This window comes from Sus scrofa, chromosome 13 (genome assembly GCF_054392235.1).
Source record: "Sus scrofa isolate SSC_HxYL_T2T_F1_AM1 chromosome 13, Sscrofa_HxYL_maternal_Yorkshire_Landrace_v2.0, whole genome shotgun sequence".
In the NCBI taxonomy this organism is placed as follows: domain Eukaryota; kingdom Metazoa; phylum Chordata; class Mammalia; order Artiodactyla; family Suidae; genus Sus; species Sus scrofa.
The window spans coordinates 219,994,267-220,013,349 of NC_139395.1; the positions used below are offsets into that span (position 1 = coordinate 219,994,267).

The window sequence follows — 19,083 nt, forward strand, 5'->3', positions numbered from 1 at the left end:
AGACCCGGCCCTTAAGAGCCTGAGGCTCTCAGCTGTGACTCTTGTGCTCTTGTCTCCATCCCGGCAAGTTCATTGATCTGCAAACCTGGCCGCCTCCTCTAGGGAGAGAAGATTTAAGACTGAGCAGCTCAAATCTCCGTTTTGTCCAGAAACCAAGAGGTGTAACGGGCACCCTCGTTAAGAGCGTATTAGCTCTGTGGTGAGGCTGCGAGACTCTGCCTATAAATCAGAGTTCAGGAAATTGTGTGGGGAAATTTTTTTTTCTTTTCCAAAGTCTACACTCACCCTCTGGCTGCAGGAAATCTATTTTGTCAGAGGATGAGATAAAGTTTGAGTTTATTTTGGCAGTTTCAGACAAGAATCCCTAGTTTCCAAACTCACAAGCCCAGCATTTTTTTTGGGGGGGGGGATTATTGTCAAGGACTAAAACTTGATTATTTTAAAACTTCAGATGAATGCTAACAGTCAGAGGTGCTGACTGGATGGAGCAGGGTGTATTGGCATGCTAAAACCTCTTTATCCGAGGCACATCCCCTCTTTGTCCAACACTGGCTTCTTAACAGCTTTTAATGTTTTAGGGAATTGTGAAGTCATGTGATACAGCTTTTGCTCTGAATTATTTTTACAAGGTCTTTGTGCCAAATGGCAGGTGTGACTGCACTTCAGTGTTTGTTGTGTGGACACAACGTGCGTAATGATGCGTTGACGTGCATGGAAATTGATCATTTGATGATTGATTAGTGGATTGTTGGAAGGTGATATGAAGGAGGGTTGGATGTTAATTTGGGTGTTAAATGAGCCCCTGAGAAGCTCCTCTGGTGCAGAAGGGACAGGAAGTCATGTCACAGGACCGATGCTTGGAGGAATCTGGGAGACGTACACGGTGCCCACTGCCCCAGAGGAGAGAGGCCACGGGCTCTGTGGAGGGCACCCTCCATCTACCGAGTGCAAATATTCAGCAAGCTGCCTCAAGGAAGGGGGCACTGCTGCAGAGGGCAGGCTGGGTCTGCTGGGAAGCGGCGGGGACCATGAACTCTTTAGCCAACTGGAAGCTTCCCCAGGACAGGCACCTATCCCCTCTTGCTACCCCTTCATCCAGGATGGAGCATCCTGCTTGGCACAGGGCAGTGTTGCCAGAACTCAGCCTCTGTCCACTGGTGCCAAACAGAAATGCAGGAGCAGAGTTTTGGGTGAAGGAAAAAAACATAGCTTTTATTGCTTTGCCAGGCAGAGGAGGCCAGAGCAGAGTAATGCCTTAAAGACCGGGCCCTCTTTGGGGGAAGAATTGCAGGGCGTTTTATAGGCTAAAAAAGAGAAAAACGGGTTTGAGATAAGAATCAGGGTTGGGGCAGACACGCATTCTTCTTTCTTTGGGGGAATCTTAGTCATCGAAGCTGGTGTCAGAAGGTCTCAGCCTGATCCTGGGTTATTTCCTGGAGTAACAGCACTTGTGAAGAGGGCTTATTATTCATCAGAGATTAGAATAAACTAGAAACATTTCGGAAAAACAGCACATGCTAATCATCTTTAACCCACAAGCAGCTGTGCTCAGGGTGCCTCATCTTTCGCTTGTGGGTGATTGTGTTTAGGGTGCAGTTAAGCCAGGGAGAAGGACAAGGAAGGCCTCTAAGCTGTTCAGTTTTAAAGTATTCATTTCTAGAAGAAGCATAAGGAATATCACTTCTCTCTTAGGTGTCTAAGACGCCTGTGTCATTATGTGCACACCTATGTGCCTGCCCCAAGGCTGTGCTATTGTTTCTTGCCTGTTCTCCTCTGGTCTCCGCCTCTGCTCTGCATTCCCTGATCAGCAACTGTCTGAACCTGCCCCTAGGAACTCAGGGAAGGCCATGGAGGCTGAATGAGACCCCATTTCCTAAGAACAAGAAATGGGGGACACAGACAGGCTTTTGTGCCCAGGCGCCCCACAGGGCCCTGCTCCGTGACAGGGGGTCCTCAAAACACATTGGCCGAACTAAACTGACAAAGGAACAGCATTGCAACAGGACTGTCCTGATCCTGTAACAGGTGAGGGCGTGTGGTCCTGAGCCTCCCCTCTCTGAGGCATCCAGCAGAAACGGGACTGCCTCTCGGGGTGGTTCTAGACGGCGCTGCTGCATTACGGGGACGCTGGATCACATGGGTTGTCCCCGTACCTGGCTGAGCATGAGTCATGCGGGACCTTGTTAAGTATATGAATGCCAGGCTCTCACCTGTGGATTGGAGATTCTTTTTTTTTAATTGCTGGAGGGATTCCAATGAGCAAAGCAATGGCCCCCAAGATTCATTTCAGTTCTTCAATATTTGTATTTCTTAATTCTGTGTTTGGTTACTGTTAAGGCGGTTCCCATAATTCACATATGGCTAAACATGTTCAATAAACATTTGACGTGTACCACATCCTTGCCTGGCCTGATTCTAGGCACAGAGGACACGGCAATGAGCCTGGTCACAAAAATCCTGCCTTCTTGAATCTCACATTTTAGTGAGGAAAGCCAGATCAAGTCAAGGCATTGCATTTGGAGGGTGGTAGGTGCTATCAAAAAAAAAAAAAAAAAAAAAAAAAAAGCCTGGGCAGAGGTGTGCTGGGAGGGGGGAATGCTATGTTTTATATGGGGTAGCTGGAGAAGGCACCTCTCATGGGGAGCTAAGACCTGGAGGAGAGTCAAGTATGTGGGGAAGCGTGTTCCCACCAGCAGGAACAGCCGATGCAAAGGCCCTTCCTGAGAAGAGTGTGTTCGCCTTTGGAGGAACCCAAGGAGTCTCCAGCAGGAGCGTAGTGGGTTGCGGGAGAGGACGTAAGAGAAAAGGGGGACGGGATTGCTGCTGATGCGTGTTACGTGGTTTACTAGGTCAAGTAAGTGCTCCGTTTTGGAAAAGCCAAACTGAGATGCTTTATTTATTCATTTATTCACTTACTTATTTTGTCTTTTTAGGGCTGCACCTGTAGTGTATGGAGGTTCCCAGGCTGGGGGTCAAATCGGAGATGTAGCCACCGGCCTACACCACAGCCACAGCAACGAAGGATCTGAGCTGCGTCTGTGACCTACACCACGGCTCACAGCAGCGCCGAATCCTTAACCCACGTCCTCATGGATGCTAGTCAGGCTCACTATCCACGGAGCCACGTTGGGGACTCCCTGAGATGCTTTTAGAACATCCGAGGTGAGTGGTCCAGTAGCAGCTGTATATGCATCTGGAGTTCAGGCAGAAAGTCCCAGATGGAGACCTGATTTTGAGGGTCACGCAGGAAGAGATGTATCAAGTTAGGAGACTGGAGGCCATCCTGAGGGGGGGGCTCCAAGGATGGGGCTGGGTGCCTAAACCCGGAGGCTGGGGAGGGAAGGAGGAATGGGCCGGGACCCTGAGAAGGAGCAGCAAGGGGGTGGGAAAAGGATGGAAGACAGGACGTCGGGAAGCTGAGGGAAGCAGATCAGTGCCAAAGCCGCAACAGCCCCGGGGAGCGGGCCCAGCGGTTGGCCCAGGCACAGGAGGGTCATGGTTGACACAGAGAAGAGCTGTTTCCACGAGGCAGTGGGGTCCACGGAGAACAGGAGGGGAGGGTTTGGAGACTGACCACCATCCACTCTCGTAGAGGCTTTGCTGTAACAGGAGTGAGAAAAATGGGGCCGGGAAGGAAGATGTGGGTGAGCACAGTTGTGTGTTGTCTTTCTCAAGATGGGAAAGACAGCAACCTGCTTGTAGGCAAGTGGCAGTGGAGTGGTCCTGGCAGAGCAGGAACAAGAGATGCGGGACTTGGGGATGCGTTGTCCCGAGCAGGCGATGGGGCGGGTCCAGCGTCTGCAAAGAGGCTGGAAGGAGCAGGAGGCAGTTCTGTCTCTACTTTTGCAGCCTCCATTGTATTTAAGGATAACGCCCAAGAGCGCTCATGTATATGTTGGAGATTTTGCCAAGGCTGATATGTTGCTTTTTTTTTTTGTCGGATCTTAGTTTCTCCTCTCTCTAAAATGTTCTGGAAGGTTTCCTGTGTGACTGGGTCACCTTGCTGTACAGTAGAAAATTGACAGAGCATTGTAAACCAGTTATAATGGAAACAAAGAAAAATCATTAAACTAATTTAAAAAAGAAAGAAAGAAGATTTCCGTGGGGCCGTTCTCTACCCTAATTAGGAAAACATCTGTATTTTCCTGGCATACATGCAAAAGAAGGAGACATCATGTCTCTTCTGGACTAACATTCTTTCAGAATATCTGAACACCATAAAAGTGTGGCGATTTAATGTCTTTCCTGAGAGAAATTTACTTGGAAAGGCTCTAAAAACTCATTTTAACAGAGAATGATAGCTTTGATCGCCATATGCCTATGAAAATACTTTTTCTTCCCTCGTGGGTTTAATAAGGAAAAAAAACATCAAAGCCTTTGCCCAACCACATAGTGATAGCCCGTTTCTTAAATGGCTGGATTGAAATTAGCAAAGGATAGGGACTCCGAAAACAGTGGCTTTTTTGTGTTATACATTCCAAGTTTGAGCTGATCAGATAGGCATGCGAAGAGGGTCTGTAGCCCCGAGGGAACCGTTTGGGATTTTAAGACATCCTTGTAAAAGCAAGGTCCCATTGCTGCAGGTTGAGGCAGCTTTGAGGGATGTGAGCTGATCAGCCACTACTGGGAACGTACCTGTGCCACACGTCTCTTGGCTTCTGGGTGTCTGTGCTCTTACGATACTTGGGGCTTAAATCGCATTTTCTGCTTTCAAAGCACTTAATGATAATACCGCACGTTTATTTTCACGGCACGTACGTGGAGTTAATGTCCAATAAACTCCAAGAGGCCAACCTTGCAGGGCCATTTGACAGGTCAGTTTTAGATCCAGGGCAGTTATAATTTAGTCATCTGTGTGCTTAACGCAAAATAATGGGTTATGTCATTGGCAGTCAATTTCCCTATTAGGTAATTGACTTTCCTAATTCTTTTATGTTTTACACGGTCTTAAAATTGGAATTCCCTTTATACTCAGTAGTTAATGGACCCGACTAGGAACCATGAGGATGCAGGTTCGATCCCTGGCCTTGCTCAGTGGGTCAAGGTTCCGGTATTGCCACGAGCAGTGCTGTAGGTCACAGACGCAGCTCGGATCCCAGGTTGCTGTGGCTGTGGTGTCGGCCGGCAGCTACAGCTCCGATTAGACCCCTGGCCTGGGAACCTCCATATGCCACGGGTGCGGCCCTAAAAAGACAGAAGAAAGAAAATTGATTATGGTAGCTTGATAAATATCATAAACAGAGGAGGGTTTTTTTGGTTGGTTGGTTGGTTTGTATTAGTGTATTGATTGATGTGGATAAGGACTTAGAAACTAAACTTTCAATTCCGTGGAAAAACCTCCAGTAAGTCATCTATAGTTATTTGTGCTTTATTCTCACCAGCCCTGTAGCCAATTCAACAGAGACTGGAAGCCGTGATGGAAGGGGAGGCTGGTCCTTGGTCTGAAGGCGAGGTGATGAATTCCACACGGGGCCCCATACCCTCCGTCTCCATGGCCCAGGCTGTTCACTACATATTCATTGAAAAGAGTAAGATCAATCTTCCCAAGGAACTGAAATAGGATTTTGAAGCGTCATTTGTACACCCATGTTTGTAGCAGCATTATTCATAATAGCCAAAAAGCGGAAGCAACCCAAGTGTCCACTGATGGATAAATGGACCCAAAAAATGCAAAATGTACATACAATGGAATATTATCCAACCTTGACAGGGAAGGACTTTCTGACTCCTGCTGTGACATGGGTGAACCTTGAGGACATGCAAAGTGGAAAAAAATAAATAAATAAGCCAGTTGCCAAAGGGTAAATGCTGGATTGCACTCCCATGAGGTCCCTAGAGGAGTCAACTCCATTGAGAAGGAAGTAGAGGTCTGTTCCAGGGGCTGGGGGAGGAGGAGGGGGGAGTCAGTTGTTTAGTGGGTGCAGAGTTTCTATTTGAGATGATGGAAAGTTCTAGAGATAGATGGTGATGACAGCTCCTCAGCAGTGTGAGTGTCTTAACTCTGCTCAACCACATGCTTCAAAATGTTAAAGTGGTAAATTTCATGTTTTGTGCTTTTTACCACAATTTTTAAAAGGAACCTTAATACCTAGAATAATAGCGAAGAGTAACCATTTTATAATGATGGTAACTTGAAGATCTTGCCTGTTGCTGCAGTGAGTGAATGTGCTTTATCTTTATTTTTTTTAATATTGAAAGTTGTAACCGTATTTGAATGTTGGGAACTAGGATGAAGTTAATCCCCTATCTCTTTTTTTCTGAAAATTCGGATCTGAAATGGCTTTCCGTTGGCAGTTATCAACTCTTGAGCAAAAGGGAAAAATTCAGTGAAACTCCAGAAATGTCTTGAGAGTTAAGACATTACCCCCTTTGATGAGACTCTCTTTAAACTCCTTTGGAAAATGTGCAGAAAGAACTGATTTTTAGCTAAAGTGATGTCTCCAAAAATCCCTAGAAATGTGGAATGGGTCTGGGGGCGTGGCTTGTTATCTCTTTGGGAAAGAAGAGGCTAGCTTGCCCTCTTTTAGCAGAAGTTTCCATACCTGGCCCCTCCGTCTCAGTCACCAAAATATGGAGACAGATCTGCTTTTGTCCTTTTTTTTTTTTTTTTTTTTTTTTTTTGTCTTTTTGCCTTTTTGAGGGCCACTCCCATGGCACATGGAGGTTCCCAGGCTAGGGGTCGAATCAGAGCTGTAGCCACCAGCCTACGCCAGAGTCACATCAACACAGGATCCAAGCCGCGTCTGCAACCTACACCACAGCTCACAGCAACGCCAGATCCTTAACCCACTGAGCAAGGCCAGGGATCGAACCCACAACCCCATGGTTCCTAGTCGGATTCGTTAACCACTGCGCCACGACGGGAACTCCTGTCCTTTTTAGTAGTGCTTTCTGAGAAGCGGTTTTGGTGTGAATTTTCCAGAGGAAAAAGGGTTATTACATTTATTGGCATCCATGAATGAGGCCCAGCCTTGTGACTCTCATCCGTGTCTGTTTAAATATCCGCCTTCATTCTTCAGTCAGCGGGATTACTTCCTGCCAGCAGGTGGATTGTGTAACCTCAGAGGCTGAGGGAGACTCCCTGGGGGCCATGATGTCCTTCTAGAAAGGGAGCCCAGAGTGTTTTCTCTGCCGCCCTGCCCGCCCCCCCCCCCCCCGCCCCAGAGTTTGCCTACCCAGAGGGAGGGGCTGGCCAAGCAGCTGGAAGCATCCAGCCTACCTATCTCTGAATATCCCCCTGCAAACATAGAAGCACTTTGTGGCTTCTGGCTCTTCCTTCCAGAAGCTTGTGGCCGTGAGGCTGCTCATAGCAGCTCCCTGAGTCCAGGATTGGTTTCCGCAATCAGGAGGCCGAGAACCAGCTGCTGGTGTTGTGATCCCTGGAGACAATGCACCGTGTGCAGCCTCTTGGCCAACAACCAGGTGCCCCGTTCAGGCGTGACACCAGCCACTCCCTGAGCTCCATGCCCGGAGTAAAGTGTCTCCAGGTTCTGGCCCTGGTTCTCCCGGTCCAGGGGCCACCCTGGATGTGTGATTACACCCCCTGGACCTGCATGCAGATGTCGTCTCTGGTTCTCGGCAGCCTGAACAGATGACCGGACCCTGGGAATATCAGGGGAAACAAACCCAGCTCAACACTCATGCGTAAGGATGAGAGCTGCAGATGCAGCTTTGTCAGGGCCGTGGGTTTAGAGGACGGCCTCCTGTTCTAACTCAAGTGTACTCTAATGCTGTTGCTACCCCACTGTTAAAAACTGTCCGCAGAGCCCAGGAGGCACTGCAATGAGGAGACCCCAGAACTCGCCAAAACCCCAGAGACCACAGTACCGTGCGGGGGAACTCTGTCCAGACTCTCGGGATAGAATATGCCGGAAGATGATACGAGAAAGAGAATGTGTCTCTGTGTACGACTGGTTCACTCTGCTGTACAGCAGAAATTGACACAACACTGTCAATCAACTATGTGCTAATAAAATATGAAGACATAATTAATTTTAAAGAAAAACCCAGAGAGGGCCTGGACCCTGAGAAAACCCAGGCGGGAGAGCAGAAACTGGCTGGACTGAGTCTCTCGAGACCGCTGGTCTCCGTGATGTTTGGACACCCGTCATCCATGCATCAGCAGCCTTTCCCGAGCACTAACTGTGTGCCAGGCACTGCGCTCAGAGCTGGGGACACAGAGACACCGGGGTGATCCAAGGAGGTGGAAGGGGAGAGAGAGAGGAACACTCTGGAACCCCCTGGAACCCCCTGCATGGGATGCAGACTCCTGCAAGGGGAGGCCGAGAGAAAGGGCAGGAAACAGGGAGGCTGGGATCTCCGGGGATGGAGCAGCGTGGGGAAGAAAAGGCCGGCCCAGTGAAAACCACTTTCCTGGCCCTGAGATCAGTGTTTCCAGATGGGTCATAGGGTTTCCGGATGGGTCTCTGCTACGGGCACAGGAGACTCCCAAATATTTCAGTGCTTGCTCACGTCTCAGCATCATCTGCTGCGGGACCAGCCACCGTGCGTGGGCCACTACCAAGTGCCTAGTGCCAGTTCTGGAGTTTCCGCCTGCAGGTCACTTCTGGGCTGCCGTCAGACCAGCTGCCGTGCGGAGACTCGGACTGAAAGTCTGGTGGGGAATTGGATGCGTGTCCCGTTTGACACAGTGATGTCTGGAGAAATCCGCCCTGTAGCAAGGGGAAAGAGCACGTCATACCGCCTCTCTTGGGGAAATTGAAACACCCCCAGGGTGGCAGGCCCTCTTCTGGGTGCGTCACACACACCGAGAGCATCACTTGAGCATCCTGATAAAGTTGAGGACACCGCGGCTCTGAGACAGGAGTTTATCTAAAGTTCCACAGCCCAGAGGAGGCTAAGCCTGGCTTCAAATCCAGGTCTAACTGATGCTAAAGCCACTATTTTCATGCACTCAGCTTTAGGGCAGGGAGCACCCTGGGCCCACAAGTGGGAAGGGAATTTGAAACCATCTAATGAATGGACCCAGCACTTCTAAGAGCTTCGCCGGTGGGGGTGTCACCCCCCTTCCCTTAGAAATCCAACCTTTCCACTCATCCTAATGGGGACAGCTTGGTTGAAAATTTTAAAAACTCGATCACACAGCCGCCCCTCCCCCTAGTAGCTGTCCTGTTGCCCCAGAGACAGGTTGCTGCTACAGAGGTAGCCGCAGCTCCCGTGTCCAGAAGGAGTCTGATTTTGGGGCGACATTTAGTTTTCCAAAACAGGGACCCCTCACACGACTCCTCCTATACCCTACAACCTCCGAAGCATTTCCCAGCCTTCCAAGCCTGCAGCGTTCCGTGGAAAACTGCCACCATGTTCAGATCAGACTGACCTATCCCCCTCTCTCCAGGGTGCCCCTTGGCCATTGAAGTTTCCCGAAGGCGTTAGGGAATCTGCAGGTCGCTGGACTGTGTTTGTCTAGTGCAAGCACTGTCTACAAGAGAGAAGCATGCCCTCTCTCCCTCTCTCTTGCTCTTTCTCATGCACTTGCACGCGCGCGCGCGCGCGCACACACACACACGCACACGGTATGAGTAGACTGTATCATCAAGCCCCTCGTAGCTAACTTCTGAAACATCTGTTTGGTGTTCAGCGGAGCCCTTTGAAAATGATTTTTTTTTCCTTCTCTATAAACACAGCCTTAATTTTAGAACATGGAGAAATGGCGCGTGGCAATTATTTTTGCTTTCTTCAACAAGACATGTTTAAGTAAATGAGATTCATTTCCAGAATGGAAGCCCTCAAAGAACGCAATTAGCAAGATCAGCGCCTGCAATCACATGTAATAACTGTGGGCAAACAGCCCCTCGGAGCCAGGCCGGCAAGGACCCCGCTGCTGTGCGTTCTGCTTGCAGGCAGACTTCAGCAGATGGGCTGCTAATGTAATTAGGAATCGTTGTGTGAAATGAGCCATTATTTAAATTATCTGCTAATTTTCCTATCTATTAACCTGCTGACAAAAAGAGGCAGCAACAAGATCTGAGAGATCTCAGGCTGCTAATCACGAACTAGATGCACAGAACCGGGTCTTCCTTTAATGCAGCCTTTTACCTTATTACAGCCCTTAGCAAATGGCTGTCTGTGCGGTGACAGCCCAGTGCATCAGCAGGGGAAAGGGGACAGGGGCAGATGGGCACTGGCTGTAGGTTTCCATGGGCAGCGCGTCAGTGGCGTGGGAGCTGCTCCAGTGGATGTTTGGTCTCTGGGGCACACGAGGCTTGTGTGAGTCAGCTTTCCTCGGTTTCTCTCTACCCCGGACACTGGTGGGGGCAGGGCAGCGTGGCAGGAAAGAGGAAAAGGCTAACACGGGGCAGTCCTGCGGCCCACACACCCAGAGCCGAAACTGACAACACTGATGACTCAACTACCAACGGGCTGGGACTTGAACCCACAGTTTTTTAATTAAAATCCCTCGCCTGGTGTCTGGACTTACTGAAATTCAGGTCCTTTGTGTCTCAGTGCAGAAGGAATTCAGTGAGAGGCAGAGTGATAGGCAGACAGACTTATTAAGACAGGATGCTGCGAGAGGTACAAGCGGGCAGGCAAGGAGACTCTGCCCTGAGGATTCGGCGGACTACAGTTTTATCATCCAAGGAAAGTGGGGAGCAGGGAGACCACCTCTTCCTCATTCTTACATCACGAGCTCCTCCTTCGTGTCAGGTAAGGGAGTATTTGACCCTATGAGGTCAAACTAGGACTGTCGTGGTGCTTATTCAAATCAGCAGAAGGGGAGTTCCGTCGTGGTGCAGTGGTTAACGAATCCAACTAGGAACCATGAGGTTGCGGGTTCGATCCCTAGCCTTGCTCAGTGGGTTTAACGATCCGGCATTGCTGTGAGCTGTGGTGTGGGTCGCAGACGCGGCTCAGATCCCGCGTTGCTGTGGCTCTGGCATAGGCTGGCAACTACAGCTCTGATTCGACCCCTAGCCTGGGAACCTCCCATATGCCATGGGGGCGGCCCAAGAAATGGCAAAAAGACAAAAACAAAAATAAAAACAGCAGAAGGATGGTAACAGGTGCCAAAATATGTGACTCTCAGGCTTCCCTGTAATGAGGGTCTCCCACTGTGGGATGTCCTCTTTCCCTTCAATTCCTGTCCTTGGTCCTAAGGGTCATTGTCTTGCTGAACTTGAACTCAGGACTCATTTTATCTTTTACTTAAGGACCTGAGGCATTTGTGGTTTTATAGTTAAGCAAGGCTGCTTCGTTCTGACGGCTTTCTTGAGCCATTAGTAAGGTATTAACGGTGGTCTCCCAAAGTCCCTTTGGCTTCCCTCTCTATCTAAGGTCCCCTGCTGGGACTTCTACAACCACCTCTGTGGCTACCCTACTCCATCCCGCTCAGAGGCCGGGGCCGTCCATCTGAGCATCTCCGAAATAGAAGGCTTCACCCATCAGCTGCCGGGGTTCGGGGCTGCTCCCAGGAGCGAGCGTTCCCTCCCTGGCACTTTAGGCCTGCCCTGGACGCTGAAAGAACCCCCGCAGCTGGAGTGAGTGTGGGGCACATGGAGGGCACCAATGACTCCCAAGACCCCCTCGCTGCTACCTTTGGTTAGCTTTGAATATTTAAGAGGAAGTGATGCCAGAAAGATGTTACCGGGATCTGGGTTCTTGTTCACGCAGCCAAAGAAAGAACTTCGCGATACAGGCAGCAAGCTAGCAAAGTCTTTATTACAGGAAAGCAAATAGCTCACAGGGCTGCTGGAGCGGGGAGAAGAGCCCCCCTCTCTATTGTCTTATAGGGGTTTTTAGCCCTTAAAGATGGGCACCAACCTGGGGTCCAGAAAGATGTGGTTTTCTGCCATTGGCCTGTTCGATTACCCATATCAGTCCTTGTCCAGTAGGGCCTTAGGGGTGGACATGTCCCTTAAGTCTCATTGTTTCTTTGCCCTTTTCTTCCCGTAAACTGAGCCACAGGGGTTAGGAATTTATGTCTGTCTGGTCGCAGATACACTCCCTAGAGTAAACCAAGCCTGTGGGCATGTTACTCCCTGGAGCCCTTAAGCCACAAACATTCATCAATGGCCATAGCAAAGAATGCATGGAAGCCCATGCTCCACACTGAGGAGTGTGTGATTATTTGCTGTCGCAGCTGGGACATTCCGCGAGCCACCCTAGCTGATGCTAGAAAAGCCTAATAGAGGCTGCGCACAGGGGGTTGGCCCGGTGCCCCCTTGCCCACTTCTTGGCAGGTCAGCCTTTGTTATCAGCTTTCCACTCCTGGGTGGAACGTTGGTGTATTTCTTCTCCAGGTGACTCGTGAATCCCTCTTAGAGGTGGGCAGTCATCCCGGAGCTGGTCCTAAAGAGGGGAGGAAAATGGCTTTGCCCCCAAGCAACTTACAAGCTCAGCGGTAGAAAAACGGGAACCTAGGAGAAATGAGAGGCCAGTAAAAGGCCTCAGACAACCAAGGGAGCCAAAAATCAGGACACTGCTGCTGGCGGGGAAGAGGCGGGAATCGGGGCTGCAGCTGAAAGTCCTCTTGGAGGATGTGGGACAGCCTGGGTCTCCAGGAAAGCACTGGGTGTGGTTTGCCCTTAACCTGGCAGAAAGCGCGAGAGGGAGCTTCTGGTTGTGCCAAAGCGAGAGGAGGGAAATAAAACCCCACAAGATGCGCTGTTTTAAAAACAAGTAATCTTGGTCTCGTCAGAGCAAGACACGCGAGAAAGCCCTCGCTGTCCGCAAAACGTTCCCAAGGAATCTTCCCGAAGAACCTGTAAGCTTCAAATTGCTGCCGAACCTGCTCTGGGCCAGTGGTTCATTGGGGTATCCCAGAGTTTGTGTCAGTGGCCACTGTGGCTCACCTCCGTCTCCCCACCTCCTGCTGAAAGGGGCATGTGTGATCAATGCTAGCCTTTACTACTCACCTTACAAAGGCCCCTGGAGCGGGGTCAGTCACCCCCTTCCTGGGCTCCCGAGCGGTGGACCACCCTCTGGGTGCTCTGTCACTGCTCAGCAAAGTGAAGGGCCGTGGTGACACGCAGACAGGACTGCCCTCCTGACATGGAGAGATAACCATTCACCATCCCACCCTGTCTGGCTCCCGCCCAGCAGTGACATGGGCCTAAGGGCTGCCCTCATGTCATGATTATTTTATAAACTCTCGTTCTGCAAGTTTGAGCGAGACTTGCTGGAATTGGGGACTCTTGTCAAAAACATCTTCCTAAGGAGAAAGCGTTCACTGGCAGGAAAATAGGACTTTCCCACGTTCACTTTCTTGTTTCTGGAAGAGGTGGTCCGAGACTTTTGCCCTCAGTCTCCACATTTGGTGTATAATTGGTTGGTGTGCCATGCAGGTTGCTCTTGTGAGTGAATAAACACATTCTGTTTGCTGGAATGTGCATCGCTCCTATGTAATTTCCGTTTAGGGACATTCTCTCGTTCTCTGAATTTTCCGCTGTTTCAGTAACTGTTCATTGATTGAGTAGCCGTGCTGCCCCGACCACTGTCCAAGGTGCTGGACGGATGAAGGATGGTGGAACCACACGCGGACCGCGTTGTCATGGGGCGCCCTGTGCAGGGCATGTTTTCTGGAGAAGACGGGCTCCAGTGTGAACATGATGCACACTGGGGACCTGCTTCTTCCATCAAAGGGCCCCTGACACCCTAATGTTGGCAAAACATTGGAGCAGCGACAAGCCAGTGACCTTGAGAATGCAGGATGCTCGCTCTTATGCAGACAGATGTTTATCATTGTTACTGTATCCTTGGATATACCCTATATCCAAGCAGCTTTAAAAGCTCAGCTTGGAGTTCCCGAGTGGCTCCATGGGTTAAGGATCGGGTGTTGTCACTGATCTAGTTACAGCTACGGTGTGGGTTCAACCTCCGACCTGGAAATTTCCACATGCAGTAGGCACGGCAAAAAATAATAATAATAATACATTAATTAAAATAATAAAATCTCATCGTGCTTTTAGGAACCATTTAAATCCAGGAGGCTGATTAGGGAAGGATGTGGGACCTTCCGCCACTTGGCGGCCTTTCTGCATTTCTTGTAAAGTGGGCATGTTGTTTCTTACACGCTTCTGAGTCATTTTCAGTTGTGCTTTGAAAGCGCAAAGCATTTCCCGAATGTGAGATAAGGTGTGTATTTTGAGCATCCCTTCATGGGGCTGAACAACGTGCTCTGTCCCGTGTCCCTGGAGCTGAACCCAAGGGGGCAGGAAATGATACTGGAAATTCCCAGATGAAGGACACAGCAGGTGCCCTTCTGTGTGTGGAATGAGCGTGTGAGGCGTCCAGAAGAAACGTAACCTACAGGCTGAGACTTGGCATCAGCAGTTTCGGCGTCCATCCTATAAAATTCATAGTGCAAGTGACTGTCTTTTTTCTTTTTTTTTTTTTCCTTTGTGGTTGAGGGTGGGACTTGCAAAAGGAAAGTCAAAACCCTGGCAAGATGTCAACCTGAGACATAGCTGTTTCCAGATCATCACACAGAAAAAGGTGTTGGTGGCTCAGAAACATGACTTGAAGCCCAATTTAGAGCATTCACATCTTCCTGGAAATTCATTCCTTGCCTGACTTTGTGCTGCCTCCTTTATGGAGTGATCTCATGCCTCAAATCCTATACTCCAGGAACAGCCGAGGTGTGGTGACCAGCATGGCTGAGCAGGGACTCCAAATTGAATTTTCTCTTTTCTTTTTGCTTTTTAGAGCCATACCTGCAGCATATGGAAGGTCCCAGGCTAGGAGTCGAATTGGAGCTGCAGCTGCCAGCCTACACCACAGCCACAGCAACACCAGATCCAAGCCGCATCTTTGACCTACACTGCAGCTCACGGCAATGCTGGATCCTTAACCCACTGAGTGAGGCCAGGGATCGAACCTGCATCCCCGTGGATACTACCTGGGTTCGTTACTGCTGAGACACAACGGGAACTCCCAAACTGAATTTTCTTGAAACCTGGCTCTTGCTAAAATAGCTCGGCGTATGGTTGCGCCAAACACCTGGGCAATTAGAAGTAGCCTGTGTAAGATAGGGCAGGCTGTGTTTTGGTGTGACTTTCTCTGTTTTGTGTCGCCTGCCTCTGCAAGGGGGGCCCTGTGCCTCATGGCAGAAGTGAGGTCGGGGGTGCATAACCAATCGAGGTCGTGGTTCTGATGTGATGCAGAGGCTGTGGTGGAATTCCACACCCAGGGAAGCAGAATGAAATGTCTGCAGAGAGAGTCCGCCGTCACTGGGGCCATTGTGCCCAGGACAGTAGTCCTGTGTCTGGTCGTGCAGGAGTGGGGTGTGGACGTGGCATACCAGCCTGGGAACCCAGGCTACCAGGCGGCCTGACCTTTCCACACCCGTCACATCCTCCTGGGCTGTTGGGTGCCTGCTGGCCAGGGAGACCTAGGAAAAGCTTATGAAAATAGCCCGTTTTCATGACTGCTGGGGGCCTGGAGAGGAAGGCTGGCCTGGTGCAGGATCCACAGCTCTTGTTATTTGTGACTTTTGATGCCCGAGAAAAAGCATTGCTCATGTTGTGCAGTTGCGGGTGGGGAAGGGGAAACAGATGTCCCCCTGTCTGACAGCCACATACTCTTCTCGTAAAGCCCGACAGTCCCTGATTTGCCTCTTTATGAACTGAAGTTGGGCGCTCGCCATCGGCCTCTCCGCGGAGTAAAACGGGAGCCAGCGCACCTGCCGACCGGCAGCACCCCCAGAGCAGAGCTCAGGGTGGAGACCAGGAGCGAGGCTCTCTGTGCGCCGGAAAAACTGGACGAGCAGGTCTTCAGAGAGTTAGATATTTTTAGATTTCATGAGCCCAATTCTTGCATCGCCGCCTATCTAGAAAAAAACACTAAAATCCATCAATGATACTTGATGTCTGTGACTAGCAGTCACCTGCATGAGACCAGCAGCAAACGTCTATAAGATGTGTGCCTGGGAGTTCCTGCTGTGGCGCAGTGGTTAATGAATCCGACTAGGAAACATGAGGTTGCGGGTTCGATCCCTGGCCTTGCTCGGTGGGTTAAGGATCTGGCGTTGCCATGAGCTGTGGTGTAGGTCACAGATTCAGCTTGGATCTGACGTTGCTGTGGCTGTGGCCGGCGGCTACAGCTCTGATTCAACCCTAGCCTGGGAACCTCCATATGCCGCGGGAGCGGCCCTAGAAAAGGGAAAAAGACAAAAAATAAATAAAATAAAATAAAATGTGTGCCTAGCAGTAGGCCCCTCCCCGCTCCCCTTTCTGACTTCCATCTGGATCGTCCCCTTTCCTCTTTGGGGCAGTGTGTCAAAACTATCTGAAATCCTGCCTCCTGGGCTGGAGTTAAGTGGACAAAACAAAAGGTGTCACGGTCACCTCTGAGAACAGCCGCTCCCAAGAAGGGGCCAGGGAGCCCTGAGGGAACTCAGGAAAGACACACAGGCAACTGGCCCCCAACCGAGGTCGCATCAAAGGAGTGAGTCCAGGAAGCCCAAACCTTCTCCTCTTCCCGGAGAAACGGGCTTTCTGGAAATCTTTTGTCTCTAAATCCAGTTACCTGTAAATCTTTTGTTCCTACGACCTTCCCTTTGTTGCAAAAACTCCTGTATCCTAGCTCCCCCCTGGCCTCCTGGGAGCCGTTTCTTGGGGTTCCCTGAGATGCCATCTCCTGGGCTTCCGTCCTAATTTCACCCCAAATAAAACTGCGCTGTCGACTTTTAGGTTGTGCATTTGTTACATGGACACATCCGGAAGGAATTGGGTTGTGTCTTGCCCTCTCCTCTTCACCGCTCCGTTCACCCCAGCACCTCGAAAAGCTCTTCCTGCCTTTAGGCATCTTTTCCATCCAGGACGAGGAGGCAGGGCTAAGGACGGAAGGCCCTGGGAGTTCCGGGCCTTATCAGGTCAGCTCGGACTGTCAGGACCTGAACTTCATTCCTTGTACGGGTGGGGTCCTGGAACCTGACCTGTTTCCGGCTGTAAGTGATAGGGTGACTTGTTTGAAGAAGTACATATTTATACAAAGAAATACGTCTTTGGTCTTTGTCCCTGTTCCGGGAACAGGGCTCCTGGAAGTTCCTCTGTGATAAGAGTGACAACGGTGTCTTTTGTTATATTCACAAGTGCCTTTCAAACACACCTGAGTTGTGTCCAAGGTTTTGGGGAAAAGCCCCAAGAATGGGGAACCCCTCTGAGACTAGCGTGGGTCCTTTCAGCTTCCTTTCCAGGGAGGGGTGGGGCGGGGTGAGGTTGAACCGGTCACCTGGCCAGGTGACTAATCCATCATCCCTCCAGAGGGCGGCCTCCGTAAAAATCCTAAAGGGCAGGATTACAACAAAACGTGCCGGCGTGCCAGGAGCTGCTGTCATGGCTCAGCAGCAACGAGTCCCACCAGCATCCATGAGGACAAGGGTTCGATCCCCGGCCTCGCTCAGTGGGTTAAGGATCCAGTGTTGCTGTGAACTGTGATGTAGATCGCAGATGAGGCTCGGATCTGGCGTTGCTGTGGCTGTGGCGTAGGCTGCAACTACAGCTCCTGTTTGACCCCTTTCCTGGGAGCTTCCGTGTGCCGCAGGTGCAGCCCTAAGAAGCCAAAAAAATAGAAAAATAAAACAAACGGTGACAGGAAGTGATAGGACTAAGAAAAATGTGTACACTTGGATGTAAGTGGGATGAACCCATCTCTTAAAAGAACTGAAGTTACAGAGATTTTTTAAAAAGACAGGCAGAGATTCTGATATGACTGCCCACCGGAAATTGGAATATTTAGGAGCAGAAAGAAAGGGGACCATCTGGCCCAGCCCCACTGCCTGCAGACAGCCGCCCACCCTCTCTTCCCCGTGGCCACCTGGAGGATGGTACCTGTAAGGATTCCCCTGCATCTCCAGTTTCCCTCCAGTAACATACAAGATCATGCAGCTTCTGCTTGGTACCCACTGCACATTTATGAGAAATTCAGGTCAAATCAAATCCGAGTTGTGACTTGGGGACCTTGGGCTGTTGAACATCTAATATTTGAATAGAAAATGGATAACATATATATTTTTTTCTTTTTTTGCTTTTTTAAGGGCCGCACCTCGGCATATGGAGATTCCTGGGATAAGGGTGGAGTCGGAGCTGCAGTGGCCGGCCTTAGCCACAGCCACAGCAACACCAGATCTGAGCTGCATCTGTGACCTACACCACAGCTTGCAGCAACGCCAGATCCTTAACCCACTGAGGGAGGCCAGGGATCGAACCCGCAACCTCATGGTTCCTAGTCAGATTTGTTTCCGCTGTGCCATGACGGGAACTTCATGGGTAACATATGTGTTTTAATTGCACTCTGTCCAAAATCAATCTAAACATCCCTGTAAGGGAGGGAGGCCCTGCAATTTTTCCAGCAACTGCGTGTTCATAAATGGAAACTAAGGGCGGAGAATTCATTTCCTAAAGCGAGGATGCACAACGTGGCGTTTGTCGTCTCTTTATTCAGTGTGAGAAGCCCCCCAAAACCTGTGGAGCAGAAGGAGCCAGACCCTCCACTCTCACCACCACCCCCAAAAAACAACCCCACACGATTCCATTTATATAACATCCAGGAACCCGAGAACCCAATTCGTGGTGACAGAAGTCAGGAAGTGGTTGCCTCTAAGAAATAGGAGGCATTGACCAGAAAGGGACAGAAGGAGACCTTCTGGGAATAATAGGAACTTCTCTGTCTTGGTTTGGGAGAACACTCTGTCAAAATGCACCAGTGGCAAATCCAAGAAAGAGCTTGTATTTTTATTGTATGGAAATTCTAACTCATCAAGACTAATAATAATAATGACACCTGAGACAGGGGTTCCCAGGTGCTGTGCCGTGGAGATGAGGGAATACCACCTGCCAGGAGGGGGCTGGGGAGGCATTCTATGGGGGAGGGGCATTGAATGAGAATTTCTAAGGGAGATTGGAAGGGCTGGAGGAGGCCGCCCCAGGCAAGGGACCAGCCTCCGCCAACAGCCCAGGGTGAGAAAGCCTTGTCCCCAAGTACCAAGGGCTGAAAAAGGAAATCCCAGTTATTTCGCTGAATTTACCTTTCTTTAAGGTTTTTGTGTGTATCTGAGGCAAAACTGATCTCCCCTCCCTGTGTTAGGCTTCATAATGGACTGGGTTCAGGGTTCTGTTTTATAAAAGA

General features: G+C 50.1%; 1 protein-coding gene across 5 annotated transcripts in view; it reads left to right on the forward strand.

Moving 5' to 3' along the window:
* BACE2 (beta-secretase 2) overlaps positions 1–19,083 on the forward strand; it is a 120,824-nt gene that overhangs the window by 18,979 nt on the left and 82,762 nt on the right. The gene's annotated exons all lie outside the window — the stretch shown is intronic.